The 15,036-nt window shown below is 43.1% G+C and overlaps 1 protein-coding gene across 5 annotated transcripts in view; it reads right to left on the bottom strand.

Moving 5' to 3' along the window:
* Positions 1–15,036, bottom strand: part of KCTD1 (potassium channel tetramerization domain containing 1) — a 189,676-nt gene that overhangs the window by 51,161 nt on the left and 123,479 nt on the right. The window contains exon 1 of one of the 5 annotated variants that reach the window (XM_005653407.3): positions 1,887–1,918. The gene's annotated coding sequence lies outside the window, so the exon portion shown is untranslated. 5 annotated transcript variants of the gene reach the window in all.

The raw sequence follows: 15,036 nt of genomic DNA on the forward strand, positions 1-15,036 counted from the left end.
TTTCTCAGAATATATACCATTTACATAGAAAATCGTATCTGTATGGCTATTGCCAAATTTAAAATGAAACCAGTGTTTCCTTAGCTGGGGGCAGGGGGGTGGGGTGGGTAGAGGGTGGGTATTAACCCTTAAGGGTAAGGAAGGGGTTTCCTGATGGCTGGGCTCAGGCAGACTCTAGTAAGACTTTTTTTTTTTTTAATTGAAGTGGAGTTGACTTACAATGTTGTGTTAGTTTCAGGTGTACAGCAAAGTGAGATATATATATATATATATATATATATATATATATATATATATATTTGCTTATTTTTCAGATTCCTATCCCTTTTAGGTTATCTCAAAATATTCAGTAGAGTTCTCTGTGCTCTACAGTAGGTCCTCGCTGGTTCTAGTTAGCACTGGTCTTTGGTGAGCCCTCCCAGCTCTTCTCCCAAGTTCTCTCTTCCCATTCTGGAAGCTTCCTGTGTTCTGTATTTTTCCCGTTAGTTATGATCATTTCCAAGGCATTACCTGCTATGAGCTAAGGCGGTAAAGGGTTTTCACTCAGTGTTTTCTGCATTGGTGCAGACTGAAGGCACTTTTCAACTCCATAGGCTGGGGATGGGAAGAATATTTGGGGTTGGACAGTCTCGGCGTCTGCAGGAGACATTCAGTATCTATTGCATCTGCTCCAGATGCTTTGGCTAACACAACTGTGCCTACCTCCCTCTCTAGCCAGTGACCGGCACTGACACTCCTCTTCTTTAACGCTGAGTTCCCTGGTGGAAAGTGGCTACTTCCCTACTTGCCTACAGAGGAAGCCAACGCCCAGGATGGCTGAGCTGAATGAAGGCTGGAGAGAACCTGGGTCCTTACTGGTACTGTCAGACACCGAATCAACCAACTCTGAGCTGCCAATCTTGAGGTTTCCAATACTTGGGAAAATAAATTCACTTTTTCTTTCTTTTTTGGCCTCCCCGTGGCTTATGATGTTCCCAGGCCAGGGGGTGGATCTGAGCTGAAGTTTTGACCTAAACCACAACTGCAGCAATGCTGGATCCTTAACCAACTGTGCCAAGCTGGGGACCAAACCTCCGTCCCAGAGCTCCAGAGATGCTGCTAATCCCATTTCTCCTCAGTGGGAACTCCTAAACTCACTTTCTTTCCTTTTTATTTTGGGGGGAGGGCACATCTGCAGCTTATGGAAGTTCCCAGGCCAGGGGTTGAATCAGAGCTGTAGGTGCGACCTACACCACAGCTCACCTCACAGCAATGCCAGATCCTTAACCCACTGAGAGAGGTCAGGGATTGAAATCTCGTCCTCATGGATAGTAGTCAGGTTTGTTGCTGTTGAGCCATAATGGGAACTCCTAAACTCACTTTTAAAGCTGGTCTGAGTTGGATTTCTGTTACCTATCCTGATACCTAACCTTCCTGGATGCCACCCCTGCATGAGTCATGTGACTTGGTAAGAGTTGGCTTATGATGCCAAGAACAGCTGCCTGCTGGCCGATGCCACAGAATTTTCTTTCATATTATCATTACTCTTCAGCTATACTTTCCCATCTTTAATCACTAATTCATCATCATCTCAGCTTATATACATCTTTCAACACTACTTCCGATGAAATGAAAGGCATAACATTTCTTTTTGGTCACACTTGCAGCATGTGGAAGTCCTGGGGCCAAGGATCAAACCCATGGCTATAGCAGTGACAAACCAGATCCTTAACCCACTGAGCAACCAGGGAACTCTGAAAGTCCTACCTTTTAACCAGAGAGTGCAAATGTTTTGGATATGGCATCATCATTCCTGGAGAAACAGCTCAGAGCATTTATGTGTGTTCAGAATGCTGGCCAGACAGAAAGGTGTTTCTGATAACCCCCTTCTGGAACAGACTTCTCACCTGGGTGGGGGAGGATGACAGGGGGTGCTGGGGGAAGTAATTCCACCCTAACATTAAGCTACTTAGTTATTGCCCCTTCCCTGGGCAGCCCATTGTTCTTTCCTTCCACAGTACCAGGCACTCTACGAAGGGATGGACATACAAGAGCAAATGTGATGAGCTGGTCCCCTGGCCTCACCAAACTTGTTCAGTGAGAGAGAGAGAGAAACCAGGAGACAAGCAAGGACAACCAGGCAGGGGAAGGCCAAGTTACTGTGGCAGCTTAACTGAGAGGACACGTAATCCAGGCTTGGGGGCTGGGAGGGGGGGAGGGGGAAGGCTGGGAGGGGGAATGGGAAAGGCGCTCTGGAGATCTGATGGATAAGACGTCAACATGCAGTGGGATACAGGAAGGACAGCATATAGGACATTCTAGGAACTAAAATGTCAGTACATTGGGAGTTCCCGTTGTGGCACAGAGGAAATGAATCCGACTAGGAACCATGAGGTTGTGGGTTCGATCCCTGGCCTCGCTCAGTGGGTTAAAGAGCTGGTATTGCCATGAGCTGTGGTGTAGTTTGCAGATACGGCTCGGATCTGGCATTGCTGTGGCTGTGGTGTAGGCCAGAGGCTACAGCTCCAATTTGACCCCTAGCCTGGGAACCTCCATATGCTGTAGGTGCGGTTCTAAAAAGACAAAAGACAAATAAAATGAAATGAAATGAAATGAAATATGTCAGTCCATGGTGAGAATTTCCCCGCTTGTTTTCTCCCCAAGTATGGAGGGATAATGCAGGAAGCAGAAGCGTGTGAGATGATGGTCTGAGGACAGAAACTTAGAGTGAACCTAAAGACCTACCACAACATCTTTGGAAGTGGACTGGAAAAGGGGACGAGGACGAGGAAGGAAGCACACAGCCAGCTTTCTGCACAGCACTGTCCAATAGAACTTTCTGCAAGAACGGAAACAACGTCCCACATCTACACCATACAGGAGGGTGGCCACTAGCCCCATGTGGTTATTTGAGCACATGAAGTGTAACTAGTGAAACTGAGGAACTGAATTTGTAATTTTAATTTATTTTCATCAATTTCGATTCTAATAAAAGTAGGCCATGGATGCCTAGTGGCTGTCATATTGGACAGCATAGGAAACCTTGCTTGAATTTTTCTTTTCTTTTCTTTTTTTGTCTTTTTGCCATTTCTTGGGCTGCTCCTGCGGCATATGGCCACCTGGGGTGGGGGTGGGTGGGGGCTGGGGGAGCTGACGGAAGGGGCTAAGATCGAGCCTTCCAGAGAGCTAGAAAAGTACTGAATCTTGACTGGGGAGGTTAAACAGTCGTATACAACTGTGTACCTAAGATTGCTTCACTTGACTCTTAAGTTATACTTAGAAAGTAAACCAACAATAATCTTGGGAGTTCTCATTGTGGCTCAGCGGCTAAGGAACCTGATTAGTATCCACGAGGACATGGGATCAATCCCTGGCCTCGACCAGTGGGTTAAGGATCCAGCATTGCTGTGGCTGTGGTGCAGGCCGGCAGCTGCAGCTCCAATTCAACCCTTAGCCTGGGAACTTCCACATGCCGAGGATGCAGCCCTAAAAAGACAAAAAACAAAATGAAACAAACCGCCTGCCCTCCCCCCACCCCCGCCAGTAATCTTGGAAGCAACTCCTCCAATCAAAACCCTTTCCTGTTCAGCTACTCCTGTAAATTTCTGCATTTTTATAAAATGCTGCCTTTTGTAAAAGCCAAAAAGACATTTATTATTTCCTCCCGCAGGATTCACCAAATCTGACTTTCCTACTCTGACATGAAACAGCACCTGAAATTTTACCTCTCACCCTTCTTTCCCTTGTTTCTATCCTGTACGGTTTTCCCAGGGATGTTGATCAGTTAAATATCTTTAACACTTACACTCCTCAGCTGCTCTGAGTCTGCAGCTTCCTGGTAGCTTAATCTTCCACCTCACCAACCCAACAGAGCAGCAATGATTTTAGGATAGTCCTTCAAGCAATTTGACTTCAGGCATCTTTCAAAAGATGCTAGTGAAGAATTTGCCTCCTAAATCTAACCTAGATGCCTGCTGTTCAAAGAGGAGCCCCAGGGCATCGCCTGGGACAAACAAGCTGAAGTTTAAACCCAAAGTTTTAATGACTTTATTTGTTAAGAATGTATGCCCCTGTCTTGTGTCACGTTTCACTCTCAAGTTGGACTATATTACCCCCTTCAATGGGAAAAGAAATGGGTTTCTCAGGGATACTTCCGGAAAAGCATGGCAAGAGTGAAATATTTATCTATATTATTTGACATTGTAATTCATGATGTTCAATAGAGCAGCAAAGGAATTTAACACAAATCATAACTTTTCCACAAATTTACACCTGGATCTAAAATACACATATTTGGACTTCCCCTGTGGCTTACAGAATAACTACATGGCATTGTCTCTGCAGTGCCTCTAGTTCGTTCCCTGACCCAGGAACTTCTACATGCACGGGTACAGCCGCATGTTTTAAAAATAACAATAATAAAATACACATATTTATATTACACATACACACTGTCACACACGTACCCCAGCAGCATCTATATGATATGCAATGCCCGGTGAATGGTGTTTTGAGGAATACTGTTTTGGTGTAGTTAATTGGCCAACCACTTAGGCCATGCAGCCTATAATCAAAGTATCTTAGGCAAGGATCTTGCTTCCTAGGATGGCAAGTCGTGGTTCCTTGGCAGTGTCAGTTTAGGACTGACACAATCCTACTGGACTCACAATAAAGGTTCTTGGAGAAAAACATCACTTCACTGACCATTGTTACTTAATCATATAACAAGACTCCAAACCATAACATCAACATATTTTGCAAGGGTCCTCACTGTTTCTTTCTTCTTTTTTGGGGGGTGGGGAGCTGCATTTGACCAGACTGGGGTCAAATTGGAGCTACAGCTGCTGGCCTGTACCACAGCCGCAGCAATGCAAGATCCAAGCCACATCTCAACCTGCACCACAGCTCATGGCAATGTCAGATCCTTAACCCACTGAGCAAGGCCAGGGATCGAAACTGCATCCTCATGGATGCTGGTCAGGCTCATTACTGCTGAGCCACGATGGGAACTCCCTCTCACTGTTTCTTTATTCTTTATAAATAAAGTAATATTTATTCGGCTTCTCATATGCGTCAAGCTTTATAGTCCTCATTGACTTTATTTATTTATTTATTTATTGTCTTTTTGCCGCTCCCACGGCATATGGAGGTTCCCAGGCTAGGGGTCAAATCGGAGCTGTAGCCACTGGCCTACGCCAGAGCCATAGCAACGTGGGATCCGAGCCGCGTCTGCAACCTACACCAAAGCTCACAGCAACACCGGATCGTTAACTCACTGAGCAAGGGCAGGGACCGAACCCGCAACCTCATGGTTCCTAGTCGGATTCGTTAACCACTGTGCCACGACAGGAACTCCCCCATTGACTTTAAATAGCAGAATGATCCTGATCAGAAAGGGAAAAAAATCTTTTCTTATAATTGCACATAAGTTAAAAAAGAAAAAGAAAAACAAGTAGCCCCAGCAATACTTTATAATTGGAGACAGTTTCTGTCAACCTCTGAGGTCAGCAGAAAATTAAGCTGAAAAGTCTTCTGAGCATCCAAATTTGATACCAAATCTTCCATTCACTTTATTCATAGAACTCCTTTCAGACTCCTAGAACCTACGCTTAATTCAGACATTCATAACAAATGCGGTCATTGGTTCTCTAGCCCGTGCAGGAATCACATCAAGTTAAGTCATCCCTCGATCAAACCCCAGACTCACGTAGGTTGGAAAGTACAGAACAAATTGAAGAAAAATTTCTGCCCACACATGATAAAGAACTTTTTTTAAAAATAAGGTAAGACAATGTTCAGAACTTTGCATAACTAGAAAAAAATCGTGTACATAAAACACCTGAAGGATGCAAGAAAGACATCTGGTTTTGGAGTGTGAAGACCTGGCTGGAGCTCAGGCTCAGCCTAGTGTCATCTTGGAGTAGTTACCAAACCTATGGGGCTCCAATCTCCTCTTCTCTTAGAATCTTCCCACCCTACAGAGCGGTAAAGCTGGCAGCAGGCGAGAAGTTTGTGAGGCATACAATACAGCACGTGGCATAGAGAAAGACAAAGGAATTTTCCTTCTGCACATGACAAATGAAATTTGACACATCTGTACCTACAATGTACCAAGAAGATGTCTATGGATTCAGTGAGAAGTCCAGAGAACTTTTAGAATAAGGAGGTAAGACCCATGGGTGAAAACACAGGGTTTTACACTGAAAAATTATTGCACAGTGGGGTATAGATAAATAAAAAGAGGATGGAGCAGAACAAGATGTTAGTTATACGCTTTGGACACAGCCTATGGAACGAAGTAGAGAATGAGATCATCACAGTAGGTTTCACAAAATAAGACGGCCCTTGAGCTGTACTGACTTTTTTCTTCAGATCAAATCTCAATTTCACAGATTTTTAAAAAAGGAAATCAAGAATAGGAGTCTTCAAAGTTGTTTCGAAATGACTAGCAACTGTGTTAAATTAATCTGCAATTACTTTCTAATCTGAAATAGCAAAATGCTACTCTTTTTGCCTCTGGCCAGGAGGAGGGTTTACTATTGTTTATCTATTTTAATGCACAAACCTTGCCAGATATGGAGTGAGTGCCTTCAGTGTGCCTTTTTTCCCCCAATAGTGAAATATGTACCCAAGAAGCTTTCTTATTAGATTACCAAACTGGGCCATGAAAAGAACAACTATGTGCCAAGATTTCTCTACTTTTTTTTCCCTCCCAAAGCAAAGTGATCTTGTAAAAAGAGAACATTTTGCTAGAAATTTGCTGTGTTTATTATAGCTGGATTCATTTTATATTTCTTGGACATTTTTAAATGTATTTAAAACATCACAGAGTATTTTAACAGACACTACAACTCAACTATTAATATTGCTGATTTTTAAAAATTAAAACACAGGGAGTTTCTGTCGTGGCTCAGCAGACACTAATTTGACTAGCATCCATGAGGATGCAGGTTCAATGCCTGGCCTCCCTCAGTGGGTTGAAGATCCAGTGTTGCCATGAGCTGTGATGTAAGGTCACAGATGTGGCTCGGATCTGGCATTGCTATGGCTGTGGCATGGGCCAGTGGCTGCAGCTCCAATTCGACCCCTAGCCTGGGAACCTCCATATGCCTTGAGTTCGACCCTAAAAAGATAAAAAAAAAAAAAAAAAAAAAAGAAAAGAAAAGAAAAAAGGTAAAAGGAAAGTTAAAACACAGGAAACCCCTGGTGGTGCAGCAGGTTAAGGATCTGAATTGTCACTGCTGTGGCTCAGGTTCAATCCCTGGCCCAGGAACTTCCATATGCCATGGGCCCAGACAAACAAAACAAAACAAAAACATAACATTAAAGTGAAAGCAGGCTCTGTAACAGTTCTATAGGAAAAGGCCATTTTTGCAAAAAATATATCTATGTACCATGAAAAATTTTGAAACTAAATGCACCAAAATATTAGTAGGGGGTAGAATGTTACAGGCAATTTTTCTTTTATTTTCTTTTTCTTTTGTGCTTCACGGTGTTGAACATTTATTACTTTTGAAATTAAAAAAAAAAAAACACAAAACTCTTTTTTTTTTTTTTTTTTTTTTTTTTTTTTTGCAGCATCTTCATCATGCAGAGGTTCCTGGGCCAGGGATTGACCCTGGGCCATAGCAGTGATCTGAGCCACAGTAGTGACAATGCTGGATAGTTGAGCCATCAGGGATTTAAAAAAAAAAATTATTTTAGGAGTTCCTGCTGTGGCACAACTGCATCTCTGCAATGCCAGCCAGGATGGAGGTTCGATCCCTGGCCTGGCACAAAGGATCCAGCGTTGTCGCAGCTGTGGCATAGGTCACAACTGGGGCTGGAATCTGATCCCTCGCCCGGGAACTCTATGTACCACGGGGCAGCCAAAAAAGACCAAAAAACAAAACAAAACAAAAGAAAAAACCCTATTTTAAAGAAGGAAATAGCAAGATTATATCGCCCAATTAAATCAATCAGTACATACTCTCAGCACACTGCTATATTTTACTTTCATAATCAGGACTTTTGGGACTTTTTTTTTTTTTGGTCATTTTAGGGCTATACCTGCGGCATATGGAGGTTCCCAGACTAGGGGTCAAATTGGAGCTGCAGCTCCCAGCCTACATCACAGCCACAGCAACACCAGATCCAAGCCTCGTCTGCGACCTACACCACAGCTCACGGCAACGCCGGATCCTTAACCCACTGAGCAAGGCCAGGGATCAGATTCACATCCTCATGGATACTGGACAGGTTTGTTAACCACTGAGCCACAACGGGAACTCTGAGGACTTTTTGGACATTTTTAAATGAAGGACTAAATGAAGAAATATAGACATGGAACAGAACTTAGGGATAATGCTTCCCTTCCCTTTATTTTCTTGCCAGGGAGGAAATGTGCCGAACAGAAAATTAAATGGGCCTCAGGTCATGGGAGCTCATATTCAGCTGACACAGAAGTCTATTGAGTTTGATCCTGAAAGAAAGAGGCAAGGAGCCTATGGTTTCTGCACTCCTGGGAACTATCTTGTCATCTGTCCCCTCCCCCAGGTCCCCTTCATTCCCAGAGCTAAAACCCAGCTAGAGCAAGATGATAAAAGCCATATACACACCCCTCCTGCCTTTCCAAGAGCCAGTTCTTGGAAGGAAGATGCAGATGGCAGCAGAGGTTGGCAATGAAACAGTATCTAACGCTCAGAGAGGGCCTTCTAGTCTGAAACCAGAAACCTCTGCACAATGTGAAGTATTATCACCATCTCAGAGAAGGAAGTTGACTCTGAGGTCAAGTGGCTTAGCCTATAATTATCCAGTAATGAATTTACTGTGATATTTTACACGCTAGCCATTGTGTGCCAGGATAAGGTTACCACTCTCCTTCACGAGGCCATCCGTGCTCTGGCTTTCACAAGAGGAGCCAGGGATTTGTCTGGCTTCATCCACATTCTCCTACTTGGCTGGTCTAGGGAACAAGACCGCTGGTTGCAGGATTTGAAGGATGGTCCGGGATCTTGCAGAAGTCTGGAGCCAGCTGGCCCCAGGGAAGTGGCCACCTCCCCCACCCTGATTCTTTATTTCCCCAGCACAGAGAACTGGTGTTTCACTTACTCCACTAGCTGCTACTCCTAGATGCTAACTACAGGACACATCTGCCTCTAAATAAACAATGAACTTGACTTACTGTTTTCTTGGATGTGGTCATAAAAATTCCTTGTCCAGCAGAGCATCAAATGCTAAGTTTGTCCCTCTTACTTTAACTGAATCTCTGGGAATCTCCTCTTAAGAGTCTTAGATGCCTATTTGCTTGAACTTTATGCACTGAAAAATTAAAAAATTAATACACACAAGAGTGTAAGGATGTTCATTCTCACACAATAGGTGTGTTCAGAAAGTTCACTTGCTTACTTGTTCATTCATTGAGAAAACGTGTGGTCTATTTGGTGCCAGGCTAGTGCACTGAGAAAGTGAAAAATTCATGGAATCGAGACTCTAATTTGGGAATTAGTCACATGCACAGGGAACTTTTAAGGAGAAGAAATCCCCATGTAAGTAAATAATAATAATAATAAATCGATTATGCTTTAAATATCCTGAGAACTGGAGTTCCCTTTGTGGTGCAGTGGAAACGAATCCTATTAGGAACCATGAGGTTGCGGGTTCAATCCCTGGCCTCGCTCAGTGGGCTAAGGCTCCAGTGTTGCCTTGAGTTGTGGTGTAGGTCGCAGACTCGGCTTAGATCTGACGTTGCTATGGCTGTGGCATAGGCTAGCAGCTGTAGCTCTGATTAGATCCTTAGTGTGGGAACCTCCATATGCCTCGGGATTGGCCCCCAAAAAAAGCCAAAAAAAAAAAAAATGTCCTGAGAACTACTTATTGATGATCTTAAGAAAATTATCTGGAGGGCATATGATGCTTTGGTACAAGAAATTAACTACTCTTGGTTTTATGAATCCAGGGTACTTTTATTTATTTATTTCGGCCACACCTGTGGCATGCAGAAGTTCCCAAGCCAGGAATCAAACCTGTGCCACAACAGGGACCCCTGCCACAGCAGTGACAACACTGGGTCCTTAACCCACTGCTCCACCAGGGTACTCCCAGGGTACTTTATTTTTAAATAAGACATACCTACACTTAGTAATTCCACATTACAAAGATCATTCTCCTCATTTTGGACCCAACTACTTTTAAAAGAGGGAACCAGTTGCAGTGTTTCTAATAGTATTGACACTGATTGAAGTTTCTAAGCTCAGAGAGGTTTTCCTGAGGATGTTACACAGTAGAGACCCAAGTTTTAGTCTTAGCCATGTCGCTGATTCATTATGTGGCCCTGAAAAATTGTTTTATTTCTCACCTCAATTTTCTCATTTATAATAGATGCAGGTGAAGCAGCTGGCCTATTATAATTTATTCAGTCCTGAATTTTTAAAAATTAAATTCTATGGCTTGTAAAACTATAAACCAGAGAGATTCAACTGTCTTAGGAAAGGTAGCATTTTAGGAGGTCGGGATTGGAATTCAAAATTCTTTTGAAATAAAGAAGAACTGGTCATGAAATAAAAGGCATTCCAAAAGTATGAATGCAAAAAAAAAAAAAACAGCAGCAGCTAACAGAAAAAGATTTCTTAACAATCATAGCATTTTCTCTAATTGATCAAGAAGATTAATTTTCAATCACTGTTGGTTTTCTGTTTTTTTGTTTTGTTTTGTTTTTTGTTTTTTCAGGGCTGCACCTGCGGCATATGGAGGTTTCCAGGCTAGGGGTCTAATTGGAGCTACTACAGCTGCCGGCCTACACCCGAGCCACAGCAAGGAGGGATCTGATCCACGTCTGTGACCCAGGGATCGAACCCACAACCTCATGGTTCCTATCGATTCATTTCTGCTGCACCAGGATGGGAACTCCGTAATCACTGTTGGTTTTTAGTTGCCTTCACTGACAAGAAGATATGGCCAATAAACCATGATGCTTAATGAGAATGCCTACTTCAGAAAGTCTTTACTTAGTGCTATTTTACTGGCATATCATTTATGTATTTATATCTTTCACTGTTCTAAAATACTACAGTGACCGGAAAGCAGCTTGTTAAGAGATTCCCTTCCTGACCAGAAAACTTTCATTTCAGTGATAGGAAACAAATGCTTTTTAATAAAGTAAGAATCTCTTGTAAGCAGATTCAGTGTTATCTTTTCAAAAAGATATATTGAGTAATAAAAAAAATGGGGCAATCGAGAGTAGCAGTCTCGACGTTTCTGCACTAGAACCAATGGGTGGCGTGTCATGTTGACGGGCATTCGAGATGGCTAGTGGCTTTCCAAAGATGCTTCTGCTAAGTGACATCTCCTGCTAGGTGGAATCTTTGTCCTTGGAAGATGTAGACTGACTCTCTTCTGGCTGCTTGAGTCATCCTGGTTCTTAGCTACATTATTTCCTTTTGTGCTTCTGGTGGGAAATGGTATTAAATATAAGAGTGGAGGTGAATCTATGGGCAAATTGGTTCTGCTCCTGACGATGTGGTTGAAGGCAGATTTGGCAGCAGCCAGCTGTGGCCAGAGACCCTAGGAGGTGCAACAGTGCCTGCAGCTGCATGGCTAGTCTTGGTACGAGCACAGTGGACTTATTTCCGGGGAAATGTTAGAGGGGACACTGATTGATGAAACCTCCTGCTGAGGGGCAGATGGATGAGGAGATAGCAGTGAAAGCACAGATGAGGAAGAAAGGGAAGAAGCACTAAAGGCAGCAGCAAGGCAGTCACCCTCCTCCGGATTTTATTGCAAAGAGCTATTCCTTAGTTTTCACACTGTAAAGGAGGCGACATCTGTGTTCTTGGAGAAGCATCTTAAAATAAATACCAACAAGAGTTTAAAAAAAACCTAACTTTTTAAAGATCAACCTGACTGGCAAGAAATGTTTGATACAAAAATGGAAACACATTAGAAAAAAAAATACCTGGAATTTACATAGTGTCTTATGCCTATGAAGCAGTTTTCCATGAGCTCTGAGAACTTCAAAGAACTTATAGGAACAATCATATCCTATAAGCCTTCTAAAAGGGCCTGAGAGAGAGGAGGGCAAGGCCAATACTGTCTTTTGCAAAGAAAGCAGAAATATTCAGATTGCCCAATAGCTGCCCAAGGTCATAAAAAAGATAGTTGATACAAAAGTCAGAAGCAGAGTTCCCACTGCAGCCAGCAGGTTAACAATCCGACTGCAGCAGCTCAGGTTGCTGCAAAGGCAAAGGTTTGATCCCTGTCCCATGCAGTGGGTTAAAGGATCCAGCATTGCCATAGCTGGCATAGGTCACAGCTGTGGCTCGGATTCAATCCCTGGCTCCATAAGCCAATGAACTTCCATAAGCCGCTGGTGTGGCCATAAAAAAAAAAAAAAAAAAAAAAAAAAAAAGTCAGAAGCAAAATATTCTGAGGCTAAGCCTGCATGCTCCCCTCTCAAAGGTGCTGCCTCAATCTGGGGCAATCTGGTATGGTCTGACCCACTAGGACTTGGATCAGACTCTTAAAGTAGTCCTTTGGTTTGCCTGCAGCACAGACAGCACTGCGCTGGAGCATTTCCACTTAAAGATGTGAAACGTGCAGATGAATCTCGTTGGTAGTCCTAAAAGTCCCGGCTTAATTTTATTAGCTGGTTATTTAACCACAAACCACAATATTTTATTCCACGACAATGGCGGAGGTGGTGGAGTGAGGAGGTGGGTGATGAAATTTTGTCTAAGGGCAAACTGGTCGCTGTTAGAGCAGCAGGAAAAGAACAGAAAACAGCCCAAGAGCAGAGACCTAGAAGAAATGAGGAGACAAGAAAGGATGGAAGAGCAGCAGGAAGGGAGAAAAAGCTGGTGATATGGGAGGGAGACAGGGAGAGAAACGGATGGAGAGGAAAATACTGGAGAGTCAGGAAGAAAGAGATAGAATAAAAGTATGTGTGAGGGGGGAGTGGGGTGGATCGGACTTGTTTTATCTTATTTCCCATCCACCTGTCTTTTTCTATTCAGCAGGTCAGTTTCAAACACCTCACTGATGGCCCACAGGTCCTCTGGTTCATTCCACGGTAGATCTTACTTGACTCCTCTAAGTACGCTTGGGGAGAGGCTATAAAGGGTTCTCTGGGTCCTACAATTTTTTTTTTTTTTTTTTTTTTTTTTTTGGCCTAATGGCCAATGGAGCTCCTGGGCCAGGGATCCTACCTGAGCTGCAGTTACAATGTGCTGTGGTTTCATTAGTAACCAACCTGAAGGATCCCTCTATGTATTGCTTCCTTCTGAAGATCGTGGGAATGAAGCCTAATTTTTAGAGAACCATGGAGATAGATCTTTGACCTTGATGGACAGCTGGCCCCATAAATGAGCTCACAGACAACCGGCACTAAGCCCATAGGATGGAAGATCACAGGCAGCAACGGAAAGCTTACAGACACGATCAGAATAAAGTCAGGAGGGTAAGCACCACCAGTTATTTTTTCCTACCAACTCCCCACAGTACTTAATGAAATACTTTTTTATTTTTGCACACAGCAGAATATGAATAAACAGTACTGATGATGATAATGCAAGTCTATAAGGGTCCATAATTGAGGGCTCTGATCGCCTTCCAGTAAATGACCTCAGTGATTTCTCCCTTAGGGCAATGGCCCTCAAATGCTTTTTGATTTGTTGTCTACCCATCCCATCCAGCAAATAAAGAAGAAAAGACAAAACCCACCTCTCACGGTGTTAATAAGCACAAATGTCATTTAAGGAAAAATTAAACACTAATGAGGCGACAGGGATTTTGTGGAAATAAAGCATAATGCTTCCTAGGACAGAAGCTTGACGCCATCACACTGCACAGAAAAAAATCACTGACATGGGGAGGAAGCTCGAGTTAGCAGTTGACACTCTGAGAAGCCGCGGGTAGGGAGTCTTGGTGGTGCTGAGGTTTATATGAAATGACAAGGTGGCCAGCCCTGTGAGCTGACTCTGGGTCCCTGCAACTCTGAGGCACAGAGTCAGGGTGGGTGGGATGAGGCTGGATAAGACAAGAGACTCAAACACCACCAAGTTCTGGTCTGGGGCGAGGCGTTTCACAGATGAGATGTGCTCAGAGTCACCCCTGGAAGTCGACCAGGCTGCAGGCTCCACGGGAACCGGAGGTGTTTTGTTCACAGTCTTTGCACAGAGCCTGGCATTTATTTACCAGGCTCTAATAAACGTTTGCTGAATTCCAGGAGGGACTGTGAAAGGTGGGTGCACTCCTGATCCCCATCATCTTGCACTTCCCTTCACAGAGGTTTCTTTCTTTCTCCCTTCTCCATTCACCACAGAAAGCACTAGAAACCACTTTAGTAGAGAGATCAGGAGCAGAAGCGGAGACAGAAAACTAACTGGGGGCTGGAACAGGCAGAATGCTCCCAGCAACGTAATAGAGCCGCACTATTTAAACACAGAGACTATGAAAAATGTTGTGAATAACTTAGGTGGACGTTTATTCGGCAATGAAAGTAATAACATTTTTCAATGAAGTAAAATATTTTATGGAATAATCTTATGAATTGACAGCTACTCTTTATAAATTCTATTTAGAAAAATATTACTAACATATCAGCAATGGCACACAGAGGCAGAATGGAACAGAGGGCTCTAGGGCCAGAGCGCTGGGCTTCAATCCTGGATCCATCACATGCCTGCTGTGTGATGTGACCACCCTGTGCCTCAGCTTCCCCATCTTTAAGAAGGTAATAATCATGCTTTTGTGATTATTGTGAAAAATCAATAATTCATATAAAAGAATAGACAAATACGACAAGCACTTACTTAGTGCCTGGAATATAACTTTTAAAAAAATGTAAGCTATTATTTTTAATGATGGTTTTAAAAATTTTACAAATGATAATTGTTATTTCTAAAGGATTTAAGGATTATTTTAAAGAGATAGTTACAAATTACCCATCTACACATTTGTCACTTAAAAAACTGTCCTTTCTTCTTTTTTTCTTTTTTTTCTTTTTAGGGCTGCACCTGCACACACATGGAAGTTCCCAGGCTAGGAGTAGAATCAGAGCTGCAGCTGCCAGCCTACACCACA

The sequence above is a fragment of the Sus scrofa genome, chromosome 6 (genome assembly GCF_000003025.6).
Source record: "Sus scrofa isolate TJ Tabasco breed Duroc chromosome 6, Sscrofa11.1, whole genome shotgun sequence".
In the NCBI taxonomy this organism is placed as follows: Eukaryota; Metazoa; Chordata; class Mammalia; order Artiodactyla; family Suidae; genus Sus; species Sus scrofa.